General features: G+C 40.6%; 1 protein-coding gene across 1 annotated transcript in view; it reads left to right on the forward strand.

Annotated features, from left to right (window-relative positions):
- The first annotated feature begins 1,224 nt into the window (after positions 1-1,224).
- The window catches only part of SMAD5 (SMAD family member 5), a 47,877-nt gene continuing 32,757 nt past the window's right edge, over positions 1,225-16,344 (forward strand). The window contains exon 1 of the mRNA XM_079915693.1: positions 1,225-1,352. The gene's annotated coding sequence lies outside the window, so the exon portion shown is untranslated. The remainder of the gene's footprint in view (positions 1,353-16,344) is intronic.

The following is a 16,344-nucleotide window of genomic DNA, read 5'->3' on the forward strand; positions in this document are numbered from 1 at the left end:
TTATTCCCACATTTCCCCATGGTGACATTTGGCTGGAGTGAAATAGCAGCTGCTCTCTCTAGTTCCCCACCCTGGCGCACTACATTCCCTCACCAGGCCTCTGTCCCTATCTGAGATGACTATCCTTAATGCAGAGACTCGGACAACATTCACCACGCCTCTTCACTGTGGAAACAAACTGCTAAAGCCTGGAGCAAAATAGCAGATTCCCATTTGTTTCAGGAGAGATGACCCTGGCTCAGGCCACCTTGGTGGCACTAGAGGCAGTGAGCAGCGGTCAGATTTGGGATATATTTTGAACATGGCATTGGTAAGATTTTGTGATAGTTTGGTTTAGGGAATGAGAGAGAGGATTTGAAAATGACTCCAATTTTGATTTTTATTTAGATTAATTTATTTCAAAAGCAAACCTACAGTGGAATATTGGAAAACCAGGATTGAACTTTTAAAATGAAAACAAAATTATTTAAAAGTTTTTCTTCACTAGTACTCTCCGAATTGGGTGCCCTAGATGGTACTATTACCCTTTTCTGGGAAATGCTGACACTTTGGGGAAGAGCCCCAGTAACTACAAAAAGAGAATTCGGCTCTTGCCCCCAGAGACGGAGTAGACGGACATCAGTCTATGGATGGCCTCTGTGCACCTCAGTGTCCCCACCTGTCCAGGACGGTGTATCTTGAACTACTGGGGTGTCAGTACGTGGGCAGGCCTACTTCAGGGAGCAGTGGGGGATGGTAGAGGCTCCAAGATTTCCACGTGGGAGGGGGCTTAGGGCATCCAGTAAGAAGCTGCAAGATGTTCAGAAGCTTGTTTTGAAGCTACTTTTTCACAAAAAGAGGACTCTCTTCTCTCAGATTTATATTACAAATCATTAAGAGTAGCAAAGTTGCATCCGAAGATGTTTTTATTTACACTTTATACGTGACTGGGAAAATCTCCAACTGTCCATGTCGAGGACAATTATTTTATAATGTGGGTTGATTTGGTTAGTGGAGACTACTAGTGGCTATCAGGACGGTGGGAACTAGCCGACTGCCATTTCTGGGGCTGGCCATGGACGAGAGAAGCCTCCGGCAGATCGGAAGCCAGAGTTTGCGGGCACCGAGCCAAGCGCGGTGGCTTCCTTCAGCCGCGGTAGCTAGGAGGCCCTTCCCTCGGTGGGTCCCACAGCGGTCACTCGGCGGCTTGCGCGCATGCGCCGACCCCGCGGCGTCCTCCCCGGCTCCTTCCCTCCTTCATCCGGGTCCTGGGCGAGCGGGCGCCGTGCGCGTGTCCCGCGGCCGAGCTGCTAATAAAGTTGCGCTGTGGGCAAGCGCAGCTACGGCGCCGGGAGAGCGCGCGTCGCCGGCCCGTGAGTGAACGTGGGGTCCCGGGAGGGGCGGGCGAGGGGGACCGGGGTTGCAGGCTGTACCCGGACGCGGCTCTGCGCTAGCGGCCGGACTCGGGCCGAGGCGGGGGCGTGCGGCCGCGGGCGGAGCGGAAACCACCCGCCTGAGGGGCGGGAGGTAGGCCGAGTCCCGGCCTGCCGGGGTCCAGGCGGGCGGCGGTGGTGCGGCCCGTCTGGCTGCGGAGGCCTCGCCTGCCCCGGGGCGTCCCCGGACTGTGGCGGGAGGCGTTCGGGACGCCCTCGCGGGGATCCCCGGCCCCCCTTCTGTCCGGAGAAGCGGTTTGTTCTCCCTCATCCAAGCGCCACCCTCAGTACACACCCCTGGTAGAATTGCCGAGCTCGGCGGAGCAGCCTGGTCGGCTACATTGCAAAGCCGTCCAGTGGCTTGATGAATCCGTGCCGCCGTCGCTTTGTGTTTCAAAGATAAGGATCTACGCTTATCGGTGGAAATTACACTCTGGGCAGTTGTGACCTGCTGCTGCGCTCAGCTGGTAGTTAGACCTGGTTTCTGCCACTTGCCATGCCAGTTTTCATTATTGCAAAGATTTCTTCTACTTTATGTAAACTTTAGCTGCAAGGAAAACGACTAGCGAGGTCTGTTTGCCTTCACCATATTCACCCCCTACTGGGGTCCTTTACTTCAGTGTCTGTACTCATATTCCGGTCTGTCCCCCTCCCCCTCCCTCTTTCCTGCCTTCCCCTTTCAGCTGCTGTTATTACGTGGAGTTTGGAGCCTAAGCTTTGAAAACTCCCATGTGGCGCCTGTCTTAAGTCGGAGCATGCTCAGTAGCCAAAACAGATTTTGGTTGCAAAAAGAACTGGGGCGAGGATAGTCGGTTATTTGGACGTTTGCCCGCTTCCTAACAAAATGTTCCAATTCTGGTTTGGATGGCATTGGAGAGTGGAGCTGTAGGCCAGCCTAGAGGTGAGGAATGCCTGAACACCCTGGGCCAGATCTCTATCTTGATTGTAGAGACATTGTTTCCTGACCAGCTGGAGGTTTAGAGAGAGACTGGGGGGCCGGGGGAAGCATTCCTGGCTGCCTGTGAGTTTATATGGGTGTGGCACTCCCTGTATCTTGTTTACCTTATCTTTCTGTGGAAAAAGTTTTGAAGTCTGTGTGGGTTTGTCACATCATGCCTGTTGCCTAGCACCACCAAAAGTGTTCTTATCTAACAACGAAGACTGGATAGGTGGAAGGTTGTGGGTTGGCCTCACGGAAGTTGAGGGGAAGGGATACTTGAGTTGCTGTTTTTTAAATTCTTATTTATTTATTTATTTGTTGATTTGGCAGGTGAGTTGTTATAAATTCTTTTTTAAATTCTGTTTTTAAACGGGAGTAGTTAAATTTCCTTAGAGTACCTGAATTGCCCAGAATGAATTAGTTTTTAACTTTAATTCGAAAGCTGAAAGGTTGAAAACCTTAATCCCAATAGATTAGTAACTTTCCAAGCAGTTTAAAGTTGCTGCTAGATGCCAGTTTTGTGCGGAAGACAGTACCTAGACATGATGTGAACATTTATTGATCTGAATATTTTTATGCAATTAGTGTGTTCCAGATTCAGTAAATAGGAATTATTTATAGATCTGAACAAATTATTTTATATTCTTCCTTTTACCGCTACTTTGGTAACTTTTTTCCTCTAAGATGAATCAGAGGTTACAAGAATATGAAACAGTTCTTAAGAAACAAGTTAACAAAGTGTAACCTTCATAAAGGTTGTATTTATTATATTTAGATTTTTTAAATTTAACCTTTGCATAATTGTCTCTATAGCATCCTCCGTTCTTCCCTCTCTACCTTGCTGCTCCCTTAGTGTGCCTTTCCTTTTCACATAGCTGCTGTTATCGCATACACTTTACCCCTTTATTTTTGTTAATAAAATCGATTTGTCATTTGTGCTTCCATTCTTTTCCAATCACAGCTGAAATAGGCAATAAAAGTTTGATGAACCTTCCCAACTAACTTTCCTCTTAGATTTTTAAATGCATCCATATGATATGGTCTAGTTAAAAGAAGAGAACAGTGAACGGGAAGAGAAAAGAATAAAATATTTTTGTAGGTTCTGTGCAGATTTGATGGAATTATCTACTTGTCTGGTTCACTGGGATAGGCTCCACAAAAATGGGTTTGTTGATGTGTGTTGCATTTCTTTCCCCTCTGGCAAAGTCAGTTATTAATTTCAGAGGGAGACAGTGGCAGAATGTTGTTACTAATGAGGTTTGAATCAGATTGACTGGTTATGTAACATGTTGCTGGGAGTATTATTAAAAGTTGCCTTCTGTAGCAAGGTAGAGGCAAGTAAATTCTGCTTACCCTCTTCACTGGGTTTTAATTCTTGGCTGAACCTGAAGGCGCATTAGACTATAACCATAATTATACCTGGGCAGCCTGTCTGTTTCCTGTTTTCATCATGAACCCAAACATGATTTGCAGTGATGATCTTTTTTGTCCCTTGCATTAAGCAGAGGCAGTATGTTTTCGCCTGCTCCTGAAAACAGATTTGTAACTTGGTCAAATCAAAGATACTGGCTTCTTAGTGTTTTGAAGACTAGGCAGTAAAATATCAAAGTTTTTAATTTCTTTGTAACTTGAAATACTATCTTAAAAAATCTGTTTCACACATATTGTTTAATTGTAAATTTTAATGTTACCAGTAGTTTGTAGAGTCTTTGAGTAAGAAAGCCCTTTTTGTTTATGACTTACCAGTGTTTATTATTAACCAGATGTATATGTTGATTCAGGCAGTGAGCCACGCATTTGGGTGAATTTCATAGCTGACTTGAGTACTCTTCAGGATATAGCTGCCTTTATTCCCCTGGTTTATCAGTCTTCCCTGTTCGCTTTACTTCTAGAGGGTCTATGTTCTTTGTCTCTCTTTTTTTGTGCTTCATACTAAGCACAAAAAAGAGACTGAAATAGTTTCTTTACTTCAAATGTTACAGGTGCTGTATACCCTATGGGTTTGCCAGTGTATTGATAAGGTCAAAGACATTGGAGAAGATTTCCTTTTGTTAGGGACAGTCTTATTAAAGGAAATCTTATAAACAGCCTGGGGGATGATTCTTATTTCTACCGGTCTGGATATTTTGGAGAAAAGAACATCTGGGAGGATAGGACCCAAGAAGACTGTGCAGAGATAGTACGCATTCTCCACCAAAGATGATGATGAATGACCTCACAAAGTCTCTCCATGTTTTTTTACACCTTGTTTTTCTACTTCCAAAGTTAATAGAATAAAAGTAATTGAAATTCTTAGTGCTGGATTATCCAGTTCATTGCCATTACCTAGATCTCTGAATCTGAGAGGTACATTTACTACTTGGAAGGTTAAGATATAAAATTCTCTTTGAAGAATTGTTAAAAACTAGATTGTTGTTAGGACCAGCTAGTTTTTTAGTCTCATATTCTAACAGCTTTTATTGTTTCACAACTTTGAAAAGATGGCATAATTACAGAGTTACTAGGTTTTTCATAAATAATCAGCTAGTTCTAGGCTCTGTAGTTTTGATACTTTTTTGCCTTGGGCAGCTAGGTGGGAGATTTTTGTTCCTTTTCTAGTAGAGAGGTGGTTTTAGTGACTTTTCTTATTGTATCCCTAACTTGGTTATGATAGTATTTTAGAAGAAGGAATTCTTTATTAGATGGTTCTGTGTGTGCAATACTATAGTTGTAATTCACTATTGGAAGATGGTTGTTAAAGTACATATTTTGTAAATAGGGTTTGCTCTTGAATTCTTTGGTACACCAGTCTCTGCTTATTTTATATATATATACGTATATATATACATATGTATATACATATATATATTCATATATATACGTATATATATATATAAAATTTACAGACCGTTATACTTTGGAAATTTGAAAATGGCCTTATCTGTTGTGAGATTTAACTGGATTTTTCTTTTTGGTTTCCGTTTATGTTGTTTCGTTATTACTGAAAATAATAGTCAGAAAAAAACTAGTGTCACCTTCCCACCTTTCTTTGAGCATAGCAGCTGGAGTCCTGTGAACAGTCTTACACTTTTCAAATTTAACTATGATCTCAGAATATGGCTGGTACTTTCAAGGCAAGTTTTGTTCTGTTCACTTCTGTTTTCATGATGTGTTAGGATTTGCCTAGCATCCTATCTGGTAGGCTGTATAACTTGAGATCTAGTTATTCTGGTTTGTGTATTTCCAGGAAAAGGGAGGTGCTGCAGAACTTTTTCAAAGCTAGTCTTTTGTTGTCTTTCCCCTTCTTCACATCATTCTGCCCACTTAGGTGAGTAGGTGACTTGACCTCTGGGGTACACATGAGGTATCTGGAAAACATCTTCATAAAGCATTGGAATATATGTTATGTACACAAGTTAGCACTTTGTACTCCAGAGACACATTTTATAATGTAATGATTTGGTATCTGCCCTTGATGATTTTATAATTTAAAGGAAAGCACTATAAAGATTGACCAGCTCTGTGTCTATTCCTGTGCCTACAAGCCTCTACAGGTATACTCAGACACATCTGGCAGCAATGTCAGAAATCTTGCAGGCTCTGGCGGTGAGTGATACATCTAGATCAGGCTCTGCTTAATTAGAGGACTTAGAGGAGCAGGCGAGGTTTAAGGAGTGATTAAAAACTGGGAAACAAAAGTCTGGATGTAGGAGATAAAAAAGTAGAGACTTGTGTAGTCACAGAGAGAGACTAGGCGAGAGTATTATGGTGTGAGAAGTGTCAGGGATCATGAGTTCAGCTCCTGAATGGCTTTGAAATCCACTGTGAGAACTTTGGATGTCTTTGGAAATTGGGAGCCACAATTGGGAAAAGTGGTGATTTAAGTGTTTCTCTAGGAAAATGATTTTGATTTTACGATTGTGAGTGTATTTCCTCCTCTTTGTAGATGTTCCAATAAAGAATAGGATTTCTGAATCCAGGAGAGTTTTGGAGCCAACGTGCTCTTGGTTTCTTTCTGTTACTTGAGTGTAGTCATGGATGTGGCTTACGTGCTTTATAGTAATTGTATACCTAGATCTAGGATTGGTTTGACAGTGGTGGTGGGGTGTCTACTTTTGCTGATACTTGGTGACTAAGGATGTTAGAACCACAGGGGTAAGACATTTTTAAAGCTTTACCCCTGCCAACCACAAAATGTTATCTTTGAATGTATATAGGCAAGTGACTTTCTCCCATTGCAGATGGTCCTAAGGGCCTTGGTTCTCAAACCTACTGCAGAACCTGGGACGCTTGTTAAAAATATGGGAGGTAGGGCCCTACTCTCAAACCTAATGAATCTGAATTCTGTGGAATGGTTATGAGGAATTTGCTTCTTTAAAGCCCGCACCTGTAATTCTTCTGTGTAGGTTTGCCTGAGACGATGGTGGCTTGTGACCCATATGCACATTTATTTGCATGGGTTGATGTGTTCAGGAGATTGCCTTTTGGCTAACAGTGTTGGGTGAAATTTTTGGATTGGTTTGCTTGCCTTTTATTTTGGATTGAAGCAATTAGAGAGATGTCGGAACAGAAAGTGAAGGAGCTGTTTCTATGAATTTACCACTGAAGTCTGGGCATGAGCAGTGTGTGTCTATGTGTCTGTCTGTCTGTTTGGGGGAGACTGTTGAGGGAAGTTTGTGTGTGTGTTTATGGCAGGTCGGAGGTTCTACTCAGGTAGTTTGAAGTAAGAACAAGACTTTTGGTTTTTTGACTTTAATAAAAATTCATTTGAATGGAAGCCTGGTAAAGTTTAACAACATTTTATTCATGCACTTAATGTATGTAAAATGTAACTCCAGATCATCCTTTAGCTTCCCTATCAGCCTTTCCCAGACCATTTGATGACAAATCCTATTCTTTGGGTAGCCCAGGCTGACGCCTTGTAATCATTATTGACTCCTCTGTTCTCACATTCCCCGTTCTCTTCCATCAGGAAACCTTTTGTCTCCCAAAACATGTGAAATTGTCCATTTCTTACCACCCCACTGCTGTCACCCTGTTCTGAGCCATGATCATCTCTTACCTAAATTGCTTCAACTCTGAACTGATCTCCCCGCTTTTTAGCCCTGCTGCCCACCCCGCCCCCATTATTCTTAACATGTGGACCAGAGTGATTCTTTAAAATAATAAAAGTCTGAAAATGTCATGTCTTCACTCAGAGTTCTCAAATGGGTCCACATTTCACTTACCTTAAAAACCAAAGCTCTTATCATATCCAGCATGGCTCTCTTACCTATTTGATCTCATTCCTTGTTTTCCGCTTCTTGTTTACTTATTCTCAGGCTTCATGGTCTTGCAGTTAACTTGAGTGTGCCAGGCATGCTTTCTCCTTGGGTTTTTCACATTGCCTGTTGCCTTTGCCTGTACTAGTTTTCCCCTAGGTATCTGCCTGGCTTACTCTTATTTCCTTAAAGTATTGACTCAGTTGGTACCTTCTCAGAGAGGCTCAGCCCAGCCACCTTAAAATTACACCTCCCCCACAGTGCTGCCCATCCACCTTCCTCTAATTTATTTTTCTCCATACCATTTTTCACCTAACAAACTATACTGTATCACTTATTTATTGTCTTTTGTCTGTCTCCCTCCACTGGAATGTAAGCTACATGAGGACAAGGATTTTGGCCCCCTTTATTCACTTGTATATTCCAAGCTCCTAGAATTCTAATTCAATAAATAGACTTTTGAATGAATAACTTGAATCAATTTAACAAGTTCTCTGAATATGCTTAGTACTGTTTTTTAAAAATTACATTCTAGTGGGAGAGACAAAAATCAAGTAAACCAACGAATAATTACAAATTGGTAGTACAGTGAAGGAAATGAATATAGTATTGGATTAGAGATTAGGGAAAACCTACTTTATATAGAGTTAGATGATCAGGGAAGGTCTCTGGGATGATAGCTAAAGCTGAAGCCTCAGTGATGAGAGAGCTAGAAATTAGTGGTTGGAGCTTGAGGAAAGTGGTCCAGGCAGAGAATGGCATTTGTAAAATCTGTGAGGAATCTGTATGGTACAAATGCCATACAGATTCCAGTACAGGAAGGTAAATGCTTTTGAAAAATGAATTCTTACTATTATTTATTGGAAGCAGAAAGTATTTGCCCCTAGTTTTTGATTGACTCTTAAATTTCAGCCTCCAAATTTAATTCATGTTTATTTTAAGATGTACAGAATCGCATGAAGCAGAAAGTAAAAAGTACCCTGAACCCCACCCTACCCCCATGGCTAATATCTTTTCAAATGCTTTGTATTCACGTTCTCTTTCATTCATTAGACAAATATTTATTGAGCATATGTATCACTAGGCTTACAGTGATGAGTGAGACAGATATGGCTCTTCTCATTTACATTCTTGCCAGGTTGTACAGGTAAATGTAAAAACATAGATATGTTAAGTGCTACGAAATAGAGGTATGTGAAGGAGTAAGTGTGTATAATAGGGGAATTTCACCTAGGCAAGGTAGTCTGGGAAGGCTTCCCTGAAGAAGGGATGCTTGAGCTGAAATAGAAGTAAAGTGTGTGTGTGTGTGTGTGAGTGTGTGTATGTTTTGTAATGTGATAGATTCTTTTGTAATGAATGATATCTCTTAATTTTATAAGATTTTCATTTATGGTTGAGATGCCAGTCTTTTTCTTTGGATTTCCAAGGTACTGCTCTGTATTGTTATTGTCCAGTTGATAGTTGCAGTTTTTCAGAAGAATTTCAGGGAACCTAATACACACAGGGATTTCTGAAGCTCATAATTAAATCCCAGTTTTCTTTCTAGCTGTCTGAAATGACAAAACACATTAGTGAAAGAGTCATCTAGTTAGGTCTTCGTAAACCAGAGGTGAACTATAAAAAGCCAAGGTAGGGCTTCCCTGGTGGCGCAGTGGTTGAGAGTCCACCTGCCGATGCAGGCGACGCGGGTTCGTGCCCCGGTCCAGGAAGATCCCACGTGCCGCGGAGCGGCTGGGCCCGTGAGCGATGGCCACTGAGCCTGCGCGTCGGGAGCCTGTGCTCCGCAACGGGAGGGGCCACAACAGTGAGAGAGGCCCGCGTACCGCAAAAAAAAAAAAAGCCAAGGTAATAGCAGATAATGTATGTGTTCACAGTTTTCTTAAGTCCCTCCAAGTTCTGATGTACGAAGTAGCACACATTCCTATCTACTCAGTTACTGGCCTTCTGTGCTTGCTGTATGTATTTTTTACTCTGTTTTAATACCCCATCTCTATTGAGTATTGTATGGAAATCTATAGTAAAACTAAGTGATGTGCTAAACAGCATGTGAAGCTCTTCATAACATCTTCTCTTTTTCCCATTATTCTTTATGATCATTGAGATTACAGATAGTATCTTTTAAGCCTCAGTTCCTAGCACAGAGTATTCCTGGCTTACTAGGCACCCAATAAATTTGAATAAATCAAATTCAACTCTTCTCTTTGTATCATCCTCCAAATTTTTATATTCATTCCTCCTGTCTTGAGCTTTAAGTGTCACATCTGCTTGGACTTGGATCAGTACTTGCTTCCTTATACCCCTCCACCATCACCTTTTTGCTTCATCTTGGCAATAACTAGAATTCCCCTTTTTGGGTGAGCGGTGTCTAATTCTTTCAGCTTTTAAACCTTTACTTGCTTTTTTTTTTTTGGCTGTGTATGTGGAGTCTTAGTTCCCCGACCAGGGATCGAATCCGCGCCCCTTACATTGGAAGCGCAGAGTCTTACCGCTGGACTGCCAGGAAAGTCCTCAACCTTTACCTTTCTTGACTGCCCCGTTTCGCTTCTTGGTGGTCAGCAAGTCCTATGGATTGTTTATCTGTAATGTCCCTCATAACTCTTCCTTTTCTATCTCTACTACCGTCACTACCTGGTCTGTGTACCACCACCCTGGTGCGGCTTCCTCTCATAGTTGGATTACATGTTTTCCATTTACCCTCTCTGCCCCTTTTGGTTAAGTCTTTACTTGGCTATGTGCTATTGCCATTTTTGTCTTCTCAAAATGGCTCTTTGAATATGTCTTTCTGCTTAGATAGAACTCTGTACTGCATATAGGATTACTTCTAGCAGCCTGACTCCTTTGCCTTATATTGTCTGTCTTTGTTTGGCTCTCATTCTGTGGTAGTATCTTTCCCTTTAGCTTCACGATCTAGCTGATTGTCTCCTCCTAGTCTTTCTTGCCTCATTTGGCTTAATGATACTTGGTTTTCCTTATTCTTTTCCTTTATTACCAACTGGATCATGAATTACAGATTGTCATATTCCTTTTTGGATCTTGTGATAGTCATTCCTAAAATCTGTGCTAATATCATGAGCAATTATCCACACCTAATCATTAAGGCTTTTTTTTTTTTTTTTTGCGATACGCGGGCCTCTCACTGTTGTGGCCTCTCCCGTTGTGGAGCACAGGCTCCGGATGTGCAGGCTCAGGGCCATGGCTCACGGGCCCAGCCGCTCCACGGCATGTGGGATCCTCCCGGACCGGGGCACGAACCCGCGTCCCCTGCATCGGCAGGCTGACTCTCAACCACTGCGCCACTAGGGAAGCACATTAAGGCTTTTATTCACTTAAGTGGTGTGTGTGTGTGCGTGTGTGTGTGTGTGTGTGTGTGTGTGTGTGTGTGTTTGGGTGGGGGGAACAGGGAGCCTGTCAGAGCTAGGTTATTGTACATTTGCTGAGCCCTCCCCTTTTTGCTGTCACCAGCCATTTGAAGCACAGTTAATTCCTTCTTAAGCAATCGTATTCATAAGTGTGTAATCTTTTCACCTTTTCCTCCCTTGTTTTCCAGTTATATTGGCATAATTCCTCTTCCTTTCTGTTTTTATGGTTCCCCTAAATAGGTAGAAGTTTGAAAGTGATCACTAGATATCATTATATTCACTCAAACTGCAATACTGATGAGAATTGACTTACTTTACACAGATTATCCTGTGTATTTCCTAATGGGATATTAGATTTTGGGGGATTCTCTGGGTTTTAAGCTAGAAATAGAAATTCTCTGAAAGATATCTTGGGCATTGTTCAATTTAGTTTGTGAAATTTGTTTGTTTGTTTTATTGACTTCTTTGTTAGCCTCCTGTGCATTGTTTTAAGAAGACTTGGCTTTTAAGAAGGCTCAGTTAATATTTAGCATTCAAAAAGGTTGGGTCAGTATGACTCCAGAAGAGCAAAAAGAAAACAGAATTTGTCTTCTGTGCCCAATTATGCTATTGAAATATGGCTTTAACATTTATAAATAATAACTATTTTGAAAGAGCTTCTCGTGGAGGTTTATTGCAAAAGAAAATAATTCCATGATTTAAGTTCCTTGAAGCCTACTGATATTTTGGTTTTTGTAGGAACGAAATAAGTCACCTTTAAAGAGTAATAACAAATATTTTACTCCCAATGGTGTACTTTAGGAAAGCTTCAATGTATTAGGTGGCCCAGGATGAGGATGACAGAGGCACAAATAGAATTTGCTCAGAAGCCAGATTTTCATGTAGGGTATTGTCTTACATATCTGGGCTGTTAAATGCATCTTCTCTTCTACTTAGAAGAAAACTCGGAGGTAAGCAAGCCCTGGAGCACTTGAAAGTACCAGAGGTACAAAATACGTACCCTGTGCTAAGTAGGTCCTTTTGGAGTTAGAAGAAAAGTTCATTTTCCTTAGGTAGTTTATACATCATTAGGTAGTAGCCAAGCTTCTCCAAAATCAACACTCAGGAATGTGGGAGAAGCTGTGAGGAATGGAGAAAGGGGAGGCAAGAAAGGAGAATGAGAATAAGAAAGAAGGGAGAGCAGTAGTACTGGTGGGAAGTGATGGGGAACATCAGAAAAGACTTTGGGACAGGAGGAAAGAAAAAGCTGCCTTATTTCTTCTAGATATGCATTTTTCCCAGCTCATAATATCTCTGAAATTGGTATGTGTCTTATAGCCGATGGCATCTGAATATTGGTTTCGGCTAGGTGGCAGTTTTGATGTTGTCATTGCCCGTGCATGATGTCTGCCTTTGCTGTTTTCATTGCTGTCATTTCTTTCATTTACACCCTCTGGGAAGATCAAGGAAGCAGCAGTATCAAAACTTGCAGGATGGGTGTCAGTGGCTTGAACAACAATCCTGGAGTAATATTGGAACACTCTTCAGACCTACAGTCTTGATGGCAGAAGGATGATATTATGAAGAAAAAAATCTAAGCGATGAGAAAGCATGGTGTGATAGTTTAATTTGCAGCCTTTTCTTCCTTCAAGGTTCATAAAATAATGGAACCTCTTAAGTAGATGGCTTTGTATATTTGATGAAGTAAAGTAGCCCAGGGCTTCCCTGGTGGCGCAGTGGTTGAGAGTCCGCCTGCTGATGCTGGGGACGCGGATTCGTGCCCTGGTCCGGGAAGATCCTGCATGCCGCGGAGTGGCTGGGCCCGTGAGCCATGGCAGCTGAGCCTGCACGTCCGGAGCCTGTGCTCCGCAACGGGAGAGGCCACAACAGTGAGAGGCCCGCGTACCGAAAAAGAAAAAAAAAAAAAAAAAAAAGTAGCCCAGCTGTGTATTTAAAATCCTGAGCCTGATGTCAAAAAATTTCATGATTATTGCAATAATAATGACTGCAGTTTCCCTTTGCTCAATATGTACTATGCCAGGCATTAAGTGTGTATCTCATTTAATTCTCAGAACTGATACTCATTATACAAAATAGGAAAAATGGATATTTAGGTGTGTTAGATTCAGAATTTGAACCCTAGTTCATTAGACTTCAAATCTGGTGTTTCTGTTTGTTACAATACGTATATTAATATCCCTGTGTAGATTAGCCTTATTGTATGTATCTAGTCAGTTTTCTTGTTCTACCACCTATGTTCCAGCAAACTGAACTGTAGTTTTTCCCCGTCCTGGTAGATAAAAACTCTGATTTTATGTCTTTATCAGAATAGCATTTATGCCTAAGATATAGCTACTTCATGCTTTTTGTCTCCCTCCACTCCCTTCCCCCAAGGGCCATCCCCTGAATTTCTTTTAGCATCCTATACACCCTAGGGGATCTGCCATTCTCCATGGTGTATTGCAGATAGGAATGGGCACATCTTAGTTGATTATTAATTCGTAATTCTTACAGTTAAGGTCTGGACCTGATTTATCTTTTAACCCTTTAGCATCTAGTTGAGTGGCTTGCCCTTTTTAGGTACACTCAGTAAGTGTGTGTTGTATAAATAAGAGTATAAGTCTGCTCTTGAGTTTAGCATGGGTGGTATATACTTGTGCCTCAGTAGACCCTGAAAGCATTGTAGAAAGGGAGTACAGAGGACCAAATTTAACTACCCAGCAATCTGTAACCTCTAACGGCTGAAGTTAGTGAATATAGCCTTTTTGGACTTCTCTATTACTGGGATAAGTTTAGAGATAATATAGAAGAGTATTGTTGTTGGTTGTGAACACAATCAGCTGTTTGAATTGAGGGTGGGTGTTCTCCATGTTTCTAAATTCATTTTATTTAGTGAAAGGCAAAGGGGGTGCGAAAAATTGAACCAACTTTTCAATAAGAGATTTAAAATTAAACCTTTTGGTTACTCGAAAACCTAATCATACTCTTATTTTCAAAGGTATTGCAAGTTCACTTGGGACTCATATTACATATGCTAGTATTTGCAAATCAAAAAAATTATTATTTTACTCTATTTTTTGTATACGTAATGAAAAAATTCTATCGTAATGGAGGACTTTTGTGAGGGTAGTAAAATAAATCTATTGCTCTATCCCAAGCACTCTGATACTTTTATTTCAATTTGTGGACCAATATCTGATTTTAAATATATATTTTACAGAAAAGATGACAGGAGAAAATTGATCTATCACATGGGTACCATAAAACAGTTTTACCGGGACTTCCCTGGTGGCACAGTGGTTAAGAATCCGCCTGCCAATGCAGGGTACATGGGTTCGAGCCCTGGTCCGGGAAGATCCCACATGCCGCGGAGCAAGTAAGCCCGTGCGCCACAACTACTGAGCCTGCGTGCCACAACTGCTGAAGACCATGCACCTAGAGCCCGTGCTCCACAACAAGAGAAGCCACCACAGTGAGAAGCCCACGCATCGCAACAAAGAGCAGCCCCCGCTCGTCGCAACTAGAGAAAGCCCATGTGCAGCAATGAAGACTCAATGCAGCCATAAATAAATAAATAAAATTTAAAATTAAAAAAAAAAAGAAAAGCTTATGCTATATTTAGGTCTTCATGAGCCAATGATAATTGGTTCAGGAAAACACCCATTCAAAATGAAACCACTTAAAATGCAGACCAGTATTTCATACTGAATTGTGAATAAAAGGTCTGATTCGGACTTTATCTTAAAAACTTAAAATTTTGGAAAATCATTAGGTTATAATTGTAAACATGCATTAAGTTTTATAACGAACAAAGACTGAATTGAGTATGGATAGGCTTAATTTTTCTCACAAAACAATTTAGTAGCATGATATGACATCCTTCATGTTTGACATTTGTGGTACTAATATTAAGAGCATTTTTATTTTTGTGAAAATATTCATTAAAATATTTATGGATTTTCCCATGGACTTCTGTTAATCCGTTGACAGTGAAGTTATTATTGCTTACTGATAACTATAAAAGTGGTGAATTTTCCAAACTCACTGTTCATCATAAGTGCAAACCACTGCAGGAGTACCGTCCATCTGGGTCATATTGCAATATTCCTGTGGGTCTCAGCGGCAAAGGGAACCGTACATCTGACGCTTACGTTGCTTGATGGGCCATGATTAATAAAGGAGTCTCAAGTTCTTTGACAGTATGCATGAAACAACAATAGACTTACTTGTTTATAGGATAGTAAGGTAAAATTAAATCCCAGACCTTGCATCTTTTGCTCTCATTTTAATAAACTTTATGAAATGTTACAATTTTTGCAGAATTTGCAGTTTCATTTGTGGTTTAGAAGCTGTTACAGTAAGGGAGATGCTAGTGAACTAATTATAAGTGATCAGTACACTAGTAAATTTTTAAAAGATTTTTTAAATTGAAGTATATCTTAAAGTATACAAATCTTATGTGTGTAGCTCAGTGAACTTTTATGTATGTGTACATCTATACCACCATCACCCAGATCAAGATATAGAAATTTTCTAGCTCCCCAGAAGGCTGTCTTGTCCCCTCTTAGTAATAGTCTTGCCTCTGATGCCATAGGTTAGTTTTGCCTGTTTTTGAATGTCATGTAGTTGGAATGATAAAATGTGTAATCTTTTGTATCTGACTTCTTCAGTATATCAGTGAGATTCATGCATGTTTTACATGTGTGTGTTCTTTTTCATTGCTTTGAAGTATTCTGTTGTATGAATTTATTACTGTGGTTTATCTACCCACTCTACTGTTGATGAATATTTGGGTTATTTCCAATTTGGGACTATTACAAATAAAGTTGTTATGAACATGTACTTGCCTTCGGGTTGACATAGCACTTGTTTCTGTTGGATATATACCTAGGAATGGAACTGCTGGGTCATAGGGACCTATGTTTAGCATTAGTAGATGTTGTCAAACAATTTTCCAAAGTGGTTGGGCTAGTTTATATTTTTGCTAGCAATATGTAAGAATTGTTCTGATTGTCATGAACACCTTCTCTCTCTCTCTCTCTTTTTTTTTAAGTCTAGCTATTCTGGTAGATGTGTGATATCTCACTGTCTTTTTTTAAAATTTTTAAAATTTCTTTGATAACTAATGCTGTTGAGTCCATTTTACCATCTAATGGCAATTTTGATATCTTTTGTGAAGTGCCTGATCAGGTCTTTTACTTATTCATTAGTGAATTTTTATGATCAATTTTGCTCCCTTTTTTAACTTTAGATAACAAGTACTTGGATTACTTGCGCATACCAGTTATGCAGTTTGGAAAGTTATAAAACATTTTTAGAAAGAATTCAATTAAACATGTTTAAAATTTTTAATCATTCCATATTTAAAGAAGTGAGTGCAAAGTTTGTCCCTTCCCCTTTCCCAGTGCTAGAAG

This window comes from Stenella coeruleoalba (assembly GCF_951394435.1).
Source record: "Stenella coeruleoalba genome assembly, chromosome: 3".
NCBI lineage: Eukaryota > Metazoa > Chordata > Mammalia > Artiodactyla > Delphinidae > Stenella > Stenella coeruleoalba.